Source organism: Bidens hawaiensis, unplaced genomic scaffold, assembly GCF_021521415.1.
Source record: "Bidens hawaiensis isolate Kalapana, Puna unplaced genomic scaffold, B.hawaiensis_p1.1 tig00047540_1, whole genome shotgun sequence".
NCBI lineage: Eukaryota > Viridiplantae > Streptophyta > Magnoliopsida > Asterales > Asteraceae > Bidens > Bidens hawaiensis.
Genome location: NW_027498502.1, coordinates 42,560 through 63,248, shown reverse-complemented (window position 1 = coordinate 63,248; position 20,689 = coordinate 42,560).

The window sequence follows — 20,689 nt, the reverse complement described above, 5'->3', positions numbered from 1 at the left end:
GCAGGAGCAGGAGCAGAGCCAGCGGCACTGGCGCCGGCGCCAGGAGTGCCGCCAGAAGCTTGTACGCCAGCTACGGCTTCTATGAAAAAATCAACAACAAGAAATGGTTAATGACTTGATCGAAAAGAAAGTCAGAAAATAAGAGCGCAATACGTACCTTGGCGCAACTCCGTTCGCGCAGCAAACATCGCCATGAAGTCCATTCTACCCTTCTTTGAGGGTAAAACGGGGGACTTCGAAGCGACCTCCGGCGCAGCCTCGGCATCTTGTTGCGCTGTCGCCGGCTCTACAAACATTTGAGTAAGACAAGATTCATTAGTAATCCTATAAGGATCGCGCTCATAGAAACATAAAGGATAAGCAAAGTTTACCTGTCGCGGGCGTTTCCGCCGCGCGAAGGGAAGAGGTAGCGGCACCATGCCTCAGGTGGACAGGAGGTCTGCCCACTTTTATAGGCAGGGAAGACAAGGAAACCCTGGTGGTAAACTCTTGGGTTTTCCCAAATCCTCCCGCCTTAGTAGGAGGATCCTGAACAACAGGGGCATCATCCTTCTTCTGCTTCTTACTGGCCCCTGCGCCAGTTTTCCCCTTAGCTTTACGCTTTAGTTGGGGCGGCTCCTCCTCCTCCTCCTCCTCCTCCTCTTCCGCGAGCTCCAGCTCGTAGTTTTCGAGCGCATCTACATTACACACAACAGAAGTGTTAGCAACATTTGGTATTATAAGGGAAAATGCATAACTACAAAGGCTTACCAGGCGCATCGCTATCGAAGACAAATCCCAGATCAACAGGGATGAACATGTCATCAAAGCGATCAGGGAAACCAACTTCCCCAGCGCCAAGCGCGACGGAGCCACCCTCCATGTGCTCATCATAGGCAGCATGGATATACTCCTTGGTGACTGCACAAAACAAGTCAAATAAGTTCAGCAAAAAGAATTATATTCGCGCAGAAGTAAAGCAATGAGGTAAAACTTACATAACCCGTCGACTTGGATAACGGGCTCAAGCGCGCTGTCCGCCCACCTCTTGCTCATACCAACCCCCACCAGCGCCTCCTCACAAATGTTCTTGGCGGGGGATGGTTCAGCGGTCAGCTTATTAACCCAGGCGCCAGTTGGGTTCTTGAGGACACCCACATCCGCAGGCGCAGAAGAAACCGAGCGCATGGTCATACGGATGGGGATCACACCAGCCCTTATATAAAAGAACCTCTCAGACCAGTCATGAAGGCTCTTGAATGAAACAGTGGAGCACTTCACCTTCTGACTGCGAGGAACGAAGGAGAACCAACTGTCTTGGATCTTGGGCTTGTAAAAAAATTGAAAGCGCCGAGGGGTGGGCTCCTCGCGCTGGGATTTGCACATGAACTCAAAGTGAGTCATGCGCACAAGTCCAAATGGATGGACTTGGGATATATGAATCCCATAAAACTGAAGCACCGCACCCACAAACCTTGTCATCGGAAGACGAAGGTTGCAGTGGGTGAAAAAATGGCTATATAGGGATATATAGCCGGCAGGCGGGTCCGCCGCCGTTTGCCCGGCTGCAGGCAACATGCAGCCAAACAGGGTGGGAAAACCCTGAGAGGCTATAAGGCTGTCAAGATCAGCCTGCCTCAATTTGCAGGGGATTTCATTCCACCTCTTCACCGCCTTGGTCCTCCCTACCTCCTCCGATGAGCCCTCAGCAGCCTTCTTCCCCTTGCCGGTCTTCTTCAATGTAGACATGACTAACGATTTTCTACGGCAATGGATGGGGGAGATTATATTGTCTGAACTATCAGACATACAACTGTAAAATCAAACAAGGGAAACTTATGAAGAACAGATAGCTGGAAGCAGAACAAGGGTAATCGGAATACAAGGAAAGAAAGAAAACAGCTATGAATATTAAACAAGAAGATGAAGGATAAAAAAAAATCAAAGGGCTGGCTTTTATAGGCCCAGGAGAGAGAAATTTTCGTGCTGATCGGACTTCACGCGCCCCCACTCGCAGATATAAGCCACTACGAGCGCGACACGTGTCCCGTTCCCTGTGTGAGGGGACATGAAAGGAAAATATACAGCTGCTGCCAGAGTTCACGCGCCACCACTCGCAGGAACGGACCAACACGAGCGCGACACGTGTCACTGACAGCATGTGAGGGGACACGAAAGGCAACTGTAGCACCTCGAGCACACGAAAAGCCTGACACGTCTCCATCACTGACCCACGTCAGCAACAACCAACCACGTACAGAGACGATTCGTTTGCAGCCAAAGGATAGAACTTTGCGCAACGGTGAATAATAAGAAGAAAAAGACAAAACACCTATTAAAAGAGCAAACTATTTAGTCTAACATCTATCTTACCTCGCTCGCGCGAGACAAGACACACATTAGACTGGGGGGGCTTGAAGAGGTATGTACCCGCCTCAACAACGAGCGAGGCGGGTCAACCCACAAGATATAGACAAGAGGCTTGAAATGTCACAAAGCCAAAACCTATGCGCATGGCGCATATCACATATGCTCAGGCATCATATGCCCAGGCACCACACATGCTCAGGCATCATACGCCCAGGCACACATATGCTCACGCATATCACATATGCGCGTGGCGCATCAGCGCGCGGCGCATATCACATCTGCGCATGAAACATCTGCGCGTGAGAATAAAGAGAAGACCTCGCGCATCCTCAGGATTGGCGCATATCGCGCATGCACATAATCAACCTCGTCCTTATCCAAATCAGGATTAGGGCAACCTTGATTGTGCACGTCAGACAACCTTCCAGAAGGTATCTTTTTAAGGAATAAGAATATGCTGATGTTGACAGCTGCCAAATGAAAGACGGACAGCTCAGCATGACACATGTGCTACCACGTGATTACAACCAATGAAAAAGCACCAGGTGTCCCAGAGGACACGTGGCGCAGAGCAATTGGAGGAGGCCAACGAGGCTGAGCCCAATCAGTGGAAACCCTAGCACTATAAATACAGCATCAAGGAGAGACACTCAATCATCCAACAACTGACAGTTACAGCCAGTAACATACTCATTCATTCACATTCAATCATATTCAATCACATTCACTCACAAACAGTTACACTCTCAATCACAGAAATCTACAGAGTATTCAGCTATTAAGCAATACTCTCCAGATTTCCTTACTCTCATAGCATTATCTTCTCCTACAGATACTTATTCTCACACCGGAGGGTTACCCCAAAGAGGACCCCTCTGTCCCTTTCTGAGGGGTAAGTTAACGGTGCTGTTCATTTTGTAGGTGGAAGAACACAGATCCAAGAAAACCATCGGTGAAAGAATATAATCACACCCGAGGAAAGTAGGTCGTCTACCAGTGAGTCGATCCACGCTTCTTCAAGTACTATTTATGTAACCATACTTGACCGCACCTATATTATGATGTTTAACTACGAGACGTCAAGATATATGAGCATAAAAAAGCCAACAGAAAAATACTGGTTCTACCATTCAATGAGAAATTGCCAACAATATATCTGGTTGGAAAAAAGACCAATGATATTCTAGTGGCCAGTGGGGCCCACGTTTAGATTGAATCCAATGAGATCTAGTTGGAGATTGACCAATCGCTATTAATTTGATGAACACCACTCTGCTGTTTACTAATGTAAGTTTTAAAAGCCTACGTGTACGACCACACCCCTGCTTCTTTTTCAATAAATAATAGCCACCAACCCCGTGAATCCACACTTACTGTTTTAGTAACTAGAAACCGATATATAACTGGTTTGATTTAGTGTTAGGGGGTGTTTGTTTTTTCTTCAAACATCTTCAAGGGAGCTAATGTCTGCAGGCGCGCAGACATTACCCTTGAAGACTGTTTGTTTTTTTTCTTAAAACAGATCTGAAGTTATCTTCTTTCATCTTAAAAGAAAAGCAAGGAAATCTTGCTTAAAACATCTTCACAAAAAAACCCAACTCTTCTCCCTTTGCAGCCACCCTCTCATCCACTGCTCCTACCACCGTCCGCCAACACCACCACCCACCGTACGCCGCCACCACCACCCCCGTACCCCGCCGCCACCGTCCACCACCATCCACCGCCACCACACCGTCCACCACCCACCATCCATCACCACCACCGTCCACCACCCACCATCCATCACCACCACCGTCCGCCACCACCACCACCATCCATCACCGCCACCACCACCATCCATCACCCACCACCACCACCATCCATCACCGCCACCACCACCACCATCCATCACCGCCACCACCACCGTCCACCACCCACCATCCATCACCACCACCGTCCACCACCCACCATCCATCACCACCACCGTCCGCCACCACCACCACCATCCATCACCACCACCGTCCACCACCCACCATCCATCACCACCACCATCCATCACCACCACCACCACCACCATCCATCACCGCCACCACCACCATCCATCACCCACCACCACCACCATCCATCACCACCACCGTCCACCACCAACCAAAACCATCCATCACCACCACCCATTGTCCACCACCACCATCCACCGCCACTACCCACCGTCCGCCGCCACTACCACCATCCACCACCACCACCTTCCACCACCCACCAAAACCAAATCGGCATGGAAAGCAAAGACTAAAAACTAGATGTAACTTGAATAAATGACTTCTATCTTGTGAGATAAGTTTGACAGTTATGCAGACAGTATCAGCTTATAAAAACAAACAGTCTTATATTTTCAGCTTGCAGATCTTCAGACCACATCTTCAGTTGCAGACATGAAAACAGATGAAATCAGCTTGCAGACAGTTTATGTCTGCAAAAACAAACAGCACCTTAGTTAGGCCGTGTGTCTTGGGTTAATCAACAGGGTTTAGTTAAAACACCATGTCATTACTGCGTAGACGGTGAAGTTTTAACCTTAACTAGCGAATTGTGGTTTAACTTAGTTTAACCTATATTTATGAAAACAAATAAATAAAATAAATGTGTCTTTGCATATGATTGGTAAGTTTGATATGCCCCCCTAAACAAAAAGGGGCAGGGCGCTAATGGGTGGGGTGGGGGGTGAAAATGGGTTTGGCGACGTCTTTGGCGGGTGACTTCGCTTTTCGGGCCTCCACAATAATTAATAGTCTTAACAAACTTTAGTGATGCCGATAGTTATGAGACAAACTGTTTGAATCGCAAACTAGACCGGTAGTTGGAATGTTGGACCCTATTTTTAAAAAAATTTTATTAGATTATGTATATGTTTAAAATCTTAATTACTGTTTAATGTCCATATTTCATATATTTTATATTCTGCTTGAAAGTGTGTGCGTAAATGTTTTGAAATTATTTATGACGTTGAAGTGTTTATGGCCAAGAAGGATCAAGGTGTGTAGTAAGGTAATTCTCTGCAATTGGTTCAATGTTGGAGTCACATTAAGAATATTGGCGTAAATTTAGAATTAAATATAGAAAGTATATTAGTTACTTATTCAAAAAAATTTATGGGTTAAACAATCACGACATTGCATACATGGGTACAAAACTGAGACGTCATGCCTATAAAGTATCATTAGGTAGAACATGGAAAACCATTAGAAACCTTGAAAATATTAGAAACCTTGAAAAAAAACTATCAATTACAATCTAAAATTATGGAAAGCTTAAAAGTGAAACCGGGACGATGAGACAAGACTCAATTTTGGTTGGATATTTGGGTGGGTGAGTATCCTCTAAAAGTGCTATTCCAAGCCTTATTCTTACTAGAAAATAGAAAAGATGTACTAATTTGTGAATGTTACCATTGGATGAATGATAAAATAAGTTGGTAATTAAGGTGGAGGAGATAAATGATAAGGGAACATGAGGAAAATAAATTGCAAAGTTGTTTGCAATTAGTTTTGGGTGCATCACTTTCTACTCCTTTGGATGTCAAAGATTTAAGATGAGAAATGAATAATGAGAGACTAGGTGATGAATTAAAATGTTTGTGTAAAATACATGTAATCAAAAGCTTCCTTTATTTTCAATAAACAAATTAAAAGCAAATTCATGCAAATTATAAGACGAAGAAGACAAATGAGAAACCCCAAGAATAATTATGAAGATAAGAGACTACATTGCTGATTGTTGAATATTATTGCAATCTCCAGAGTCTCGTTAAATAGCTATCCAACAAAGTAGAAAAGGAAAACTCAATCAACGCAATCTTCAAATAAAGTAAGGTTGGAGACAACCGTTAACAATGTGATCTTCAATGATAGACAACTTGGATCAAGAGGAGCGTAGTTGCATAAGAGTGAAGGGGAACCGAGCTGGCTGACTAGTCAATAAGTAAGCTCAACCATGAAGCCTAATGCTAAGAGGAAACACATCATGCAAAATATAAGAGAGAACTAATTAGACCAGAAATAACTAAAATATAAAACGGATTATTCAATTGAAGATAATAATATATACTTTTAGCAGTTTGGCTAAAAATAATACCAATCAAAATTAAGTGCTTCATGTGCCATTTGAAGTTAGATCATATTTTAACGAAAGAGGCATTATTATTTAGACTTTCACTTTGCGGAACACAATTGTGTTTTTTTTTGAGATAGCTAATAAAGCTCGATGCATCTTAGGTGAATTGCTCATATGTGAGGTTGGTTTGGGCGATCATAATCCAATAGGTTAAATACCCAACAGTCCGGCACATGTAAGGATTTTATTATTTCTCGAATTACATAACTCTTTTCCTTTGTTTGCATGGAAACTCCAAAGGTTCCTTGCAAACAAGGATAACAAAGGAAATAAGCTAGGTTATTTGAGAAATTATAATATCTTTACAATAAATAGACCTTTCTCAATCACAAAATTGACTAGTGGCATAAAAGCCACTTAAATCATTTGGATAAATCAAAGAAATAAAAAAACAAATGCAAATTGAAATAGTTTGTGCAACTTTTATTTTGTTAATTTTCTTTTGTAATTGGATTTTCTGTTCATTTGTTTCGTTTTGCCTCTATATGCCCATGGTATTTATGCTTCTAGCTTCGTTTTAGTTTATTATATTTGGCTCTTCAAAAAGTATAAAATAAGAAAGTTGATCCGAAAATACAGAATACGAAATTTGATCCGAAAGTAGCGGTATTTATTTAGTCTTTAAATAAAATAAAAAGAAAATAGCTAAAAGACAAGTGTAGTTAAAGAATTAACTCGCAAAATATATCACAATGTCAAGCAAAATAACACAATGTTAAGTAATGTAGCACAATGTCGAGGAAAAAAGACACAGTGACGGAAGTAAACAAAAAACACAATGATAAATAAAAAGACACAATGATTTGAACAATAAGCTAGAAATCAAAAAATGAAAACTTAACACATAATATCGTAGACTTCGACGAAACAGTTCCAATACCGCTAGTTTAAGTTAAATCGGGATCCGTCTGGTACCCTTTCGATGACTTTCTAGTTTTAAAATAACTATGTATTTGAACACAACGCATCGAGTTAATACACTGTTAAATTGGTAAAATGCGTTCGATTCGTGCATTTAAAATGCTGACAATTTGGTGTACTTAAAATGCTCACCTAATATTCTTTTTTCATCATTTACTACTCAACTAGTGTTTAACCTGACGCGTTGCAACGGGCATGTTGAATCTGTTCATGTACCCGTCGTATTGCAACGGTGCACTAATACAGTTTCGGTTGGTACCATAATTAAACCAAAAAACTACATTTGTCGAAATAAAAACATTAACATGTAAAAAATTATAATACTTAAAAGACAACATTTACTCGGTTGGTAAAATTCGAGCGTTGAAACACGGACGTTGGTAAAACCCTAGCAGGTAAAAACCGAGCATTACTATGGCGAGTCAACACAAATTCGGTCAGTAGTTCCTTATGGTATAAAAACATAGGTAAAAGCAAGCGTTAAAATTAAGAAAAATAATATCGTCAATTTAACAAATAAAAAGACTAAATATAAAAAAATATTAAAACAACATTTATTCAATTGGTAAAACCCGGGGAGTTGGTAAACATCAAGTGTTGTAAATCATGGGCGTTGCAGCTAGGGTGTTCATGGTAGGGGTGTTTTTCGGGTTTTGGGTTTTTCGGGTCGGGTTTTTCGAGTTTTAATGTTTTAAATCTTGACCTGAAACCCAACCCGAATCTCTCACAGGTTTTTCGGGTTCGGGTTTTTTCGGGTTGGGTTAATTGGGTGTCGAGTAACCTAGAAAACAAAACAAAAAAAAATTAACTACAATGCTAAAATTAAAACAATATATTATTCTTTGCTCGTAAGCAAATAATCAAATAATAAACCAACATAACTTGATAAAACAATCCAAAAGAAGAGTAAAACTAACTCGAACCATAATCGTCTTGAATCAGACGTGGTTTGGTTGCTCGATTACGGTTGCTATTAGTAACAAACGAAAACATAAATTAACAATAAACAATCGATCTATAATAGTTGTAATGATAACAATCGATTGCGACCAGATCCGGATAACGTTAGTGGCTAATACTAAGCCTATTATACTTAAAAAAATATATTTAATTTCAAAACTAAAAGTATATTCAGGTTATTCGGGTCCACTCGAAACTTATAAATCAAACCCGAGAACCAACCCGGATAACTTCGCTTCGTGTGACATTCGTCAATTTCGGGTCCTATTTGTATTTGTTTTGTATTAATTTATCATGTTACCCGACCCATTTTGTAAACTGAAACCTTCAATATAATCGAAAGGATAGATTTTATGTTACATATTTGTTTCATATTTGCTGAGTCTCAAAAACACCATTTTCGGTCCCTAAAATGCCTTAAAACGCCTAAAACCAACTCCAGGGACCAAATCTGCCAAGTTTACAAAGTTTTAATTGTTTGGCCGCCCACCCCATCCCGATACGCGATGGGTGAGGCCTTAGCTGGTCGCGAAACGCGACCCCCATCAGGTCAGCATGTTTGTTTGTTGTTGTTTGTGTTTTACATCCTTTTATCCAAATCCGATTTTTACACATTAAACCTTATGCATAACCTTTTCAATCTAATCCTATATATACAAGACTCTCTTCTCCATTAATCCCTGCTCATACTTCACCTTCTCTCTCAAATTCAAAGATTTTAAAGGTGTTTTCTTTGTTCTTGGCAGTTTGACTTTCAAAAGTCAAACTGACCATAATACTTGATTTTAAATAACATATTATTACTTATAACTAATGGCACAACATATATATAATATAATACCCCTTGTTACCTTTGGTGGTCATTTCTCCGGTCTCGGTCGGTGAAGTGACGGGCCTCGTAAGGCAAGGCTTCATGGAGGACTCATGTGGTCCTTGATATATATATATATATATATATATATATATATATATATATATATATATATATATATATAACTTGTTTATGCTTACTAACCAAGTTTAACTTCTGCTCAATTTGGTTTGTATATCATATTTATGAAGTTCTATGGTTATGGGTTTGTAGAGACTAGCCTTGGTTTAACCGTAAATAGCTCTAAACCGTAAACCGAACTTTGTTTACTAATTTTGTTAAATAATTGTATAAACATGTTTTATGTTAGCTTTAAGTTTCTAAAATCATTTTTATGAGTTCCATGGTTATGGGTTTGTAGAATCTAACCTCGGTCTTAACCCGAAACAAGATCCGAATCGTTTAAAGACTTTATTGTTAACTTTTTAGTTGTAAATCCTAAGTATCATCATTTATAAATCATTATACAAGCTCCTTGATGTTTGGGCATGTAGTAACCATTCTCGATCTTTTTCCGAGATGGAAACCGAACCAAACTGAACTAAACCGATTTCACTCGCTTAAGACACACAAGTGTGTTTCTAGCTATCAAGACTTGTATATTTCTTTAAAAATATTTTATAAACTGATTCTAATTATTTTCTTAAAGTACTTGGCATGTTGAATCCAACTTGATCTCATAGCAAAGTTTGGACCGACAAAACCGAACACTCTCTTAACGGAATTTGTTAGTTTTAAAACAATAGAACTACATACTTGGTTAAGTCTTATTAAATTTTATTGAATTATCTCATAACATTCATTATTTTGGAAAGTTGACTTTGAGTTTGATCAATTACGAAGACCCGAACCAACAACCCGAACACTCGTTAAAACCCGTTTTAGTATCTATATTATAAAGGGATTTGCATTCTTGCATTTTTACCCACCTTATTACTTAACATAGGTTGAGTAAATATTAAGGGCTAGATACTTTAACCTAGTTTCGAGCAATTTTTATAAAGACTATTATTGAAATATTTACATATTAAACCTTTAAGTTTAAATTGTTTGCATTTCATATCATTTATTTTATTTAAGGACTTCCTAGACAACCTTTATAATACAAGACTTTCTTTCATCTAGGCTTTGCTCGTTAAACCTCATCTTTACGGTTACTCGTCATTTTACCAATCAAGTTTATTACTTGAACGTGAGTACTTTCATCCTCCGTTTTCCATCTTTTATTTTGGGGGTGATATTGCATAACTATTCAAACTAAATGTTTTATACTTGAGTTGTAAACCACAAACTTTATTGTATACTTTACTTAAATAAATGCTCGATTGGGTGTTATATGCTTACATGCTTAAATGCTAATGTGTTTACCGCTTTTGGTTGGTTGATTCATAAATCCGAATATATTTGGCATCCCCTTATAGAAAGGTGTTGTTAATGTATTCTTATTAACGATATCATACAAATCCGAGTCTATTTGGCATCCCCTTATAGCAAGATGTCGTTAATGTATTCTTATTAACGATTTCATTATCTAAATTGTTGCTATTATTTATTGTTTTGTATATAAGTTGTGGAATTTCCTATTATATACTTATTGTTCAAAACTATGAAATTGCTCACCAACCTTTGTGTTGACAAATTCTATTTTATGAAATGTTACAGGTTTGAATTTAGGTTGACTCGAGAACTTGAAGAAAACGTTATCAAGACTATTAGGATATTAGCAAAACGAACAATATATTATTTTCTATGATTTGAATTCGGTTATTGTATGAACACGTTATGTGACTTTTATGATTTTATGAATTTAAATGAGTTGATTAAACATTGTCATGTTAATAGTTGTCGGACCGATGCGGGACACGGTTTCCCAACGATTCACGGGGCAACGTGTTAGAGTGCGGAATCCTCTAACACGGCGATTCGGTGGTGATCAACAACGCACGGTTACGATTCCTAAGACGGTTTGACACCTAGGGACGGAGGAAAAGACCGACACGACGAAGATGGGCAGAGAGGATTTTCGGCAGTAGCAGGTTCGTGACTGTGTGTAATGTGTGCTCTCACTTGTGAAATTTCCTAAGTTTCGTTTATATATCGTATACTGATTCGATCGAATGAGTATCTCATTCGATCGAATGAGTCCTGGTTCGATCGAATCAGTCACTGATTCGATCGAATCAGTTTCTTTTGACATTTTCAGTCCGTTAACTTGGTTTCACGATCGTTATTTTCATATCGAACCATCCTGATAGAACTGGGGACATACACATGACATTTCATGTCCTAACAATAGTGTCTTGTATTCTAGGGCAATCCGTTGCACCCCGGTATGATCCGCCGCCTTTGATCGGGGTGTGACAATTCGGGTTCGAGCTAGTCTTTTCTCGAGTTCGGTACATGTTTTCTCGGGTTGGGTTTCGGGTAAAAGTGACAGCCCTAGTTCACGGTCCGGTTTGCGCGGTTTTTAGGTCAAACTATGAACCAAACCGTTCGTAACGATTTTTGTAAACCAAAACAGAACTGTAGATGATGTGCGAAAACTATATATATAAATATTAATAACTAATTCTCGCAATTCAACACTAAGTCTTAAATTTATAAAACCAAACAATCATAACTAAACTTTCCACAAACGGTAAGTGTATCGATCGCGTAGCAGCACAATCTAACGGAAGTCCGGACATCGAACGCAGAGACACGTGAGAACGGGTAAGATAATTAACCCAAATCTAAGTCCTTCCTAAATAATATATTTAATTATCTTAATTATTTAAACTAACTAAACTTTAACTAACTTAACTTAACAAATGGTGAAACTTAATTGAACTAACGATAATTTGAAAACGAAACACCTAGGTAGGATGACTTAACGGCTATAAGATAACATGGGTGCTAACACGTGGTTGAACCAGGGTTCAAAAGATGGGCTAACTTAGGTGAGGTCAAGGCACTGGGTCCCTACGGTCAGTTTTACCAGAAAACCCTAACGACGTCTTGATAGCTTTTAATTCATGGTTGTTAATCTACGTACCCTAATAACTCATCACTTGGTCCATGTCTAAGTTACAGTTCTCACTAAGGCTCGAGCTATTACAAACCTAGGAGAAGAGGGGTAATTCAATACTAAGGACAAAACAACTCAACTTACAAACTTAACATAGTCAACAGCTGGAAAAACGCACGTGGTCTCGCAACGAATAACCAAATAAACTAAACTAGAAAGATAAGCCGACACCTAAGGTTTTAGTCCAACTCAAAGGTGGTGAACCTACTGACTTCAATTATCCAAGAAACACAAACCGTAATGGTATGCCTACCACAATCAATCAACACACAAAGTATTAACCGAAACATGCAATTATCGCCTACACGAAACTAATTCTTGAAATAATCAACCACACGGGGCACATGCAGTCTAAGATACATCTATGAAAGCAGGTATACACGGAAATAATATCTCAAAATATGAATAGAATAACAATCAACCACTTGTTAAGCACCCGAAAAGTGAAAAATCAACCGTTAAACATCAAACCTAGGTGATTCTAACCAATCTAGCCAATAATAATCAAAGAACAGTAGAACAAATATATAAAGATGATGAACATGTTCATATAAATCTGATTACAAAAGGTTTGAAAGACTAATAACCAAAAACTAACTTAAAATCGTTAACATAATCAAAACTGACAACCGAAGGATAATAGATAGAACCGTAAGCTTGTCCTCCTTGGTTTCTCATCTAGAGCATGTGTGGTGGCTGGAAATATGATGTCAATTCGTTCATAGGGTATTAACCCTTTATATATATATGTTTAAACACCTCCTTCCTAATATAAAATAGGATAAAACAAGCCCACAAGGCCCACTAGAAGACAAAATAGATGGGATAGCTGATTCCTGAACATTCTTGGCTGCCTTTAGGACATGTGGGACGCCGCATAGCGCGTGCATGGATGCCTGACATGGCCGCGTAGCGCGGACAGGCCTTGGGTGCTCGTTTCTTCGTTTTCTAACTCGTTTATCTACGTATATGCATACCGGCTCCATTTGATTCCCGTTTGAGCTGATTTCTTCTTCATACACACTATTCTTTCGCTCTCTTCAACCATGGTACCAACATCAATCAACAATATGTAACTTTATGCATAAAACAATGGATATTCATTAAAGGTTAAATGTAAAACAATCGCAAAAATGGGGTAAAAAGCTATGTATTTTGCTGCACATCAAATATTTCCACACTTAAACTTTTTTTGTACCTGAAAAAGCTATTTTGCAAAGGAATCATAATTGAAAAACTTATCTTAAAAACATATAGATTATCTTAAAATTATAGAAGAACGCGAAAATCGCGATCAACGATATTATTGTCCACTTAAACCCATGCATTGATCTTTACCGGGACAAATAAGATCCAACAATTTATATTACTCAGTGGTTTACAAAATTAAGACCCGTTTATTTTCAGTTTTTACTAGACCAGACCACCCCAACTTGACTTAAACCTAAATATTAGCAGATTTAAAACTTTTGTTGCTCTATTTTTTTCATGAATAGTTAAGACGATCAAGGGTATTTTTTATCCACATAAGCTTAAGCATCAAAGTCTACCAAGTAGCCATTAGATACGATTAAGGTATAATTAATTAATAGCTAGTGTTCCCCACAACATGACATACCCCCATTATCAAGCAATATCTCGAACCCATCACCATAGGTGAGCATGCAAAATTTTATCTGTAGGGTTTACATGTAGCGTGTCCCTTGTAGTCCGTTTCTTAATGGTAATGAGACGCGAGCAAGGGGATCCCACATGGTTAACAACATGGATAATCAAGTCAGTAGTGTATTTGTCCTTTTAAGTACGTAGCGGTCATGTTTAGTGACTTATGTGGCAGAAAACTACGGTTTTGCTCTATTTTAGCTTTTATTTAAATATCTACAACCCCGCTTAGGAATTTTGAATACTTATATGAATAATCTCCATACAGACCCATTGTCTCCGGACTCGAGGCATCCCATCAATACAAGAATTAATGTTATAAAATCATACGCCAATGAAGTGCAAAACACTAAAACTAAGCAGTTTAAGATTTATATCACCGGCTACATGGCATACTCTAACGTTAAACCTACCCAGGCATCATATGATAACATATTTAAAACTTAAAATTCTATTATATTTTCACATTCATACCAACAATTGAGAGTTGAGTACGGCCCGATCTTTCATTACTTATTTTCCATGGACAAAACGCTTTAACCACAAAAGAATTTCGTTTACCATTTTATCAAATTACCCTTTCATTCTCAAGGCTGAACCTATCGACACATCCCAATTTAAGTGTGTTTTCTTTTATATTATCTCATATTATTAGATGTTTGAAAAACCGATTTCCAATTTACTATCATTTTCCATTATTTGCAAAAATTTTGTTAAACTCTAAGGTTTTTTTCTTCTTCTAAGTTTTCAATCAATTTATTTTTTTAATTCAATTTTTTTTATCTTTGTTGAAAACAACAATTTCACATCCTCACACTTAAATTTCACATTGTCCTCAATGTAAGAAAAATGAAATTACAAATAAAATTATGCAAAAATAAAAATAAATTAATGAATTGGAACAGACTCCACTGGTAAATAGAAGATATGCCTCGCGAGTCGTGTCCCGCGCCCTCCAATTCCAACGTGATCTACAAACTATCTTCACATAACGTCATCTCTCAAGAACAAAAGCAACAATAATGAAACAAGTGGCATCCCCACACTTGCTTAAAACCATATCCCATAAATCATCTCATAAGCAACCTTGGAACAACCTGCAAATAAGAGAAGAAACAATCGGTAGAGCAAAGAAGTAAAAACAAAATAGAAATAAAAATAGAAGAAAAAGATAGTAATGGGTTGCCTACCGGGAAGCGCTAAGTTTACTAAAAGTTTTCAGCCAGACTTACTCCCAAAACCTCAATCATGAGGCTTCTCCTTGATCATCTTTCCATCGGTGCTCCTCAGCACTCTCCTTTTATAATTAGTTGGGAAGAAACTAATTTCCAAACTCATGTAAGCCCAAAAATACGCATTCGGCTCGATCCACCCATTATTGAAATTCTGAGAATCTGACCAATTCGGCACACTTTGATTCCTGAGCCCAAATATCTTCCTTCTTGGGGCTCTTGATTTACGTGGCGATCCACGAACGTATATTTCTAAATACCAATCAGCTTTACCGTGCAGTTGCGGATGATGTTTCACAGCAAGATGCAATTCTTTATTCTTCAACTCTTTGGATATCCCGTGTGATTCATCTTTGACATTAAATTTTTTAACCGGCTCTCCGAATAACAATACTTCAAGCTTCTCAAGATCTCTTTCGGGGTTAAAATCTCTCTCGTTCATATTAGCTAAACCAACAAAATCTTCATCTTCCCTAAACTCGTCTTCCCATGAGGGAACACATTCCTCAATCTAAATTTCCGTTCCAACGTCTTCAAACTCGATAAATGGCTCATTAAGTTGTGACTGACTCATAAAGCTTAGCTGAATTCCATCTAAAGTTTGTTGATTCGGAAATGGGGCACTTGGATTAGAGTCATGGATGATTCGTAACAAATCAAATATCACTTCCTCCGGATATGGTATTTTCTCAATGAATTCACCGGATGAGTTTTCATAACCAAGAAGATTCCCCACTAAATCATACATTAAACGGATTTGAGGTTTCACGATGCGTTTTCCTATGTTAGCCATAATCCTCTATATTCTCAACTGACTCACGGTCTAACCTCGTTGTTCTTTATGGGGGGTTTTATTCAAATCTTGTCCTGTAATAACTCTCTATGAATATCACTGCAAAGATAAAAACGTATCACGGATACCAGATAAAAACTGAATTTAATAACTAAAAATAATATTAAACTAAAACTACACTAATTAATATAACTAATATAATCTGAATATAAAAACGAAACTACAATAGGCAAGTCCCCAACTCGGGTCCTTCTCCAATCGCCTTAAACCGTGTCCCCGGCAACGGCGCCAAAAACTTGATGTATGATAGCTATATATATAAATATTAATAACTAATTCTCGCAATTCAACACTATGTCTTAAATTTATAAAGCCAAGCAATCCTAACTAAACTTTCTACAAACGGCAAGTGTACCGATCGCGTAGCAGCACAATCTAATGGAAGTCCGGATGTCGAACGCAAAGACACGTGAACGAATCACCTAGGTAGGATGACTTAACGGCTATAATAAAACACGGGTGCTAACACGTGGTTGAAACCAGGGTTCTAAAGATGGGCTAACTTAGGTGAGGTCACGACACTGGGTCCCTACGGTCAGTTTTACCAGAAAACCCTAACGACGTCTTGATAGCTTTTAATTCATAATTGTTAATCTACGTACCCTAATAACTCATCACTTGGTCCATGTCTAAGTTACAGTTCTCACTAAGGCTCGAGCCATTACAAACCTAGGAGAAGAGGGGTAATTCAACACTAAGGACAAAACAACTCAACTTACAAACTTAACATAGTCAACAGCTGGAAAAACGCACGTGGTCTCGCAACGAATAACCAAATCAACTAAACTAGAAAGATAAGCAGACACCTAAGTTTTTGGTCCAACTCAAAGGTGGTGAACCTACTGACTTCAATGATCCAAGAAACACAAACCGTAATGGTATGCCTACCACAATCAATCAACACACAAAGTATTAACCGAAACATGCAATTATCGCCTACACGAAACTAATTCATGCAATAATCAAACACACGTGGTACATGCAGCCTAAGATACATCTATGGTAGCAGGTATACACGGAAATAATATCACAAAATATGAACTTTACAATAGAATAACAATCAACCACTTGTTAAGCACCCGAAAAGTGATAAATCAACCGTTAAACATCAAACCTAGGTGATTCTAACCAATCTAGCCAATCATAATCAATGAATAGTATAAAAATCATATAAAGATGATGAACATGTTCATATAAATCTGATTACAAAAGGTTTGAAAGATTAAAAACCAAAAACGAACATAAAATCGTTAAAATAGTCAAAACGACAGCCGAAGGATAAAAGATAGAACCTTAAGCTTGTCCTCCTTGGTTTCTCATCTAGAGCATGTGTGGTGGCTGGAAATATGATGTCAATTCGTTCATAGGGTATTAACCCTTTATATATATGTTTAAACACCTCCTTCCTAATATAAAATAGGTTAAAACAAGCTTAAAAGACCCACTAGAAGACAAAATAGATGAGATAGCTGATTCTTGAACATTCTTGGCAGAATTTGGGACATGTGGGACGTTGCATAGCGCGGGCATGGATTCCTGACATGGTCGCGTAGCGCGGCCAGGCCCTGGGTGCTAGTTTCTTCGTTTTCTAACTCGTTTATCTACGTACATGCATACCGGCTCCATTTGATTCCCGTTTGAGCTGATTTCTTCTTCATACAGACTATTTTTTCTTTCTTTTCAACCATGGTACCTACATCATTCAACAATATGTAACTTTATGCATATAACAATGGATATTCGTTAAAGGTTAAATGTAAAACAATCACGACAATGGGGTAAAAAGCTATGTATTTTGCTGCACATCAGTAGAACTCCTAAATGAACCAAACCAAACGTTAGTAACGGTTTAGTTCCGATTTGGTTTCGTGGTTTGGGCTTGTTGTATTTTTGTACAACATGTCCAAATCGGGTCATTCATTTCAGATTTAATAAGAATGAAACTTTTATAAACAACATTCAGTTCAATTCAATTTCGACAATAAGCTCTTATTCATAAAATTAATGGCTTAGAGATGAAATTGACAGTAATATCTTATAAAGTTAAATAAATGCCAAAAAATGAAGTATGACGATGCTTGTTGAGTTTTATTATGTGTTTTTGTTGTTGGTGTAGCCCGAACGGAATCACATAGCCTAAAAATGAGGAATAAATAGTTTAAAATCGGGTTCTTAAAATGAGTACTAAGCTTTTAGCAAAATTGTTTTAATTCAATACAATGACTTTGATTTTATGATGATTTTAGCTTTCTTCTTTTGTATGTATGAAAAATTACAAGACATTTGTTTCTATTTCAGTGATTGCGTAAGAAACAAAACTTTTTGGATGCTATAAAGTTTTTTTGCATATAACATTTGACGTTATCAGATGATATAGTTTTAATTAATATATCTTTTCAGTTTCATGGTTTAACTTAGAAAGATATTTTAAATTGTCATTTTACTCTGTATTTGCATGTTTTTTTGTTTTAATAAAAACAACAATGTAATACATTATAGTTAATGTAAAATTATTTGTTCTTATAAATATGACATTTACAATTCATTATAATGTATAACATAAACATATATATTACGTTTTCTTTATTTTCCACTCGTGTATAACACAAATAACTAACATTTTTTTAATAAAATATAGTGTCTACATCAAGATAGAAAGCAAACGGATAGCGAGCTTCACCGCATGCCTTTTTAATTGTAAAAAGTTGAAAAATAGAAGGGGCTGAAGGGATTCAAACATGGGTTCAATGTGTTGGACAATCTTATGGGGTGTTTGGGAAAGCTTTTAAAATTGCTTTTTTGCTTATTTGCTTTTTAAAAAGCAAAAACAACTTTTAAAAAGCTCGGGTTCGTTTTTGGGGTTTTGGGTTTTTCGGGTCGGGTTCTTCGGGTTTCAAAGTTTTAAATCTTGACCCAAAACCCAACCCGAATCTCTCACGGGTTTTTTCAGGTTTGGGTAATTCGGGTTCGTGCTTTTTCGGCTTGGGTTAATCGGGTTTCGAGTATCCTAGAAAAAAAAACAAAAAACAAAAAAATTTATAAACTACAATACTAAAATTAAAATAACATATTATTCTTTGCTCGTAAGCAAATAATCAAATAATAAATCAACATAACTTGATTAAACAATCCAAAAGAAAAGTAAAACTAACTCCATTTATAATCTCTTTCATTCAGGTGCGATTTAGTTGTTCGATTAATGTTGTTATTAGTAATAAACGGAAAACATAAATTAATAATAAACAATCGATCTATAATAGTTGTAATGACAACAGTCAATTATTAATAGATTTTGAACACTTTAGTGGCTAAGACTAAGCCTATTATACCTAAGTATATATTTAATTTCAAAACTAATGTTTATTCGGGTTGACCCGAAACTTTTAAATCAAACCCGAGACCCAACCCGAATTACTTCGGTTCGGGTTCCGGTTAGTCTTTTATCAGGTTCGGGTTTTTCAGGTCGGGTTAGTTCGGGTCCGGGTACGTCTTTTCTCGGCTCGGGTTTCGGGTTTCGGGTAAAAGTGACAGCCCTAACACCATGGGTCATTTAGCGGGCGACATGACGATTACATTTTCAATAATCATGTCATAACAATTTCAAAGTTAATTAATCAAATTAATTTACAAGGTTTTAATTGATGAAGAATAGAGAGAAATTCCACACTTGTATTGGTCGAATTGACGTAACTTTAGCTTTCTAAACATTGTCCTTATCCGTCATCCAAATAACTTATCTTATATTAAGAACATTTGGCCTGATTGCGTGAAGCTAAAAAAAACACTTGTCCTGCTTGGGAGAAAAAAGTTTGTTAAATATCTTAAATTATATGTGTTCCCTGATAATATTAGAACTTGCAACACAAATACTAAATTTTATCAATTTTATCGATGGAGACTGGAGCTAGAGGTGCACAAAAACCCGGACTCGAAATAAACCCAAAATCGGGTTTTTGTATACCCGGGTTTTTAATACCCGACACTACATGTAGGGCACGAATAGAATATGCATTTCAGGACCAAAACTCGTACCCAGAACCGGACCCGGTTTGTATCTGCTAATACCCGAAAACCCGAACCAGTTTTTACAAATACCCAGAACCGGTTTTTTCAAATACCCGATATTACCCGAAAAAAACCTGGAAAAATAATCCTAAAAGTTGCAACCCCTTAAAAATCCAACATATATCCGAAAAATACCCAAAAAAAACCCGAAAATAGAGCTTTTTCAATACCCGAAAATAGGGAATTCAAATACTTGGTTTTAGACTACCATGTGTATACCTGACCTGATACACAGGGTATGGTTTTTATAGACGATACCCAGATCCAAACCCGACCCGGTTATTATCAATACCCGATCATACCTGAACCCAGTTTTATACCTGAACCCAGGTATTTGAAAAACCCGATTTATGCACCTCTACCTGGAGCCATGGGCATACGTGAGATGTGTTTATGTGCATGGCTATGGGCTAGGCCGAAAACTTTGTGGTTATGCACGGCAAGCAATTGGGCTATGGGTTCAGTTAGGAATTCGGATTAAATGCATCTGATGAGTTTCCTTGGGCGTTAGGTTGGGCCAACGGTTTTATGTATGTGGACCATTTTGGGTATGTAATGAGGGA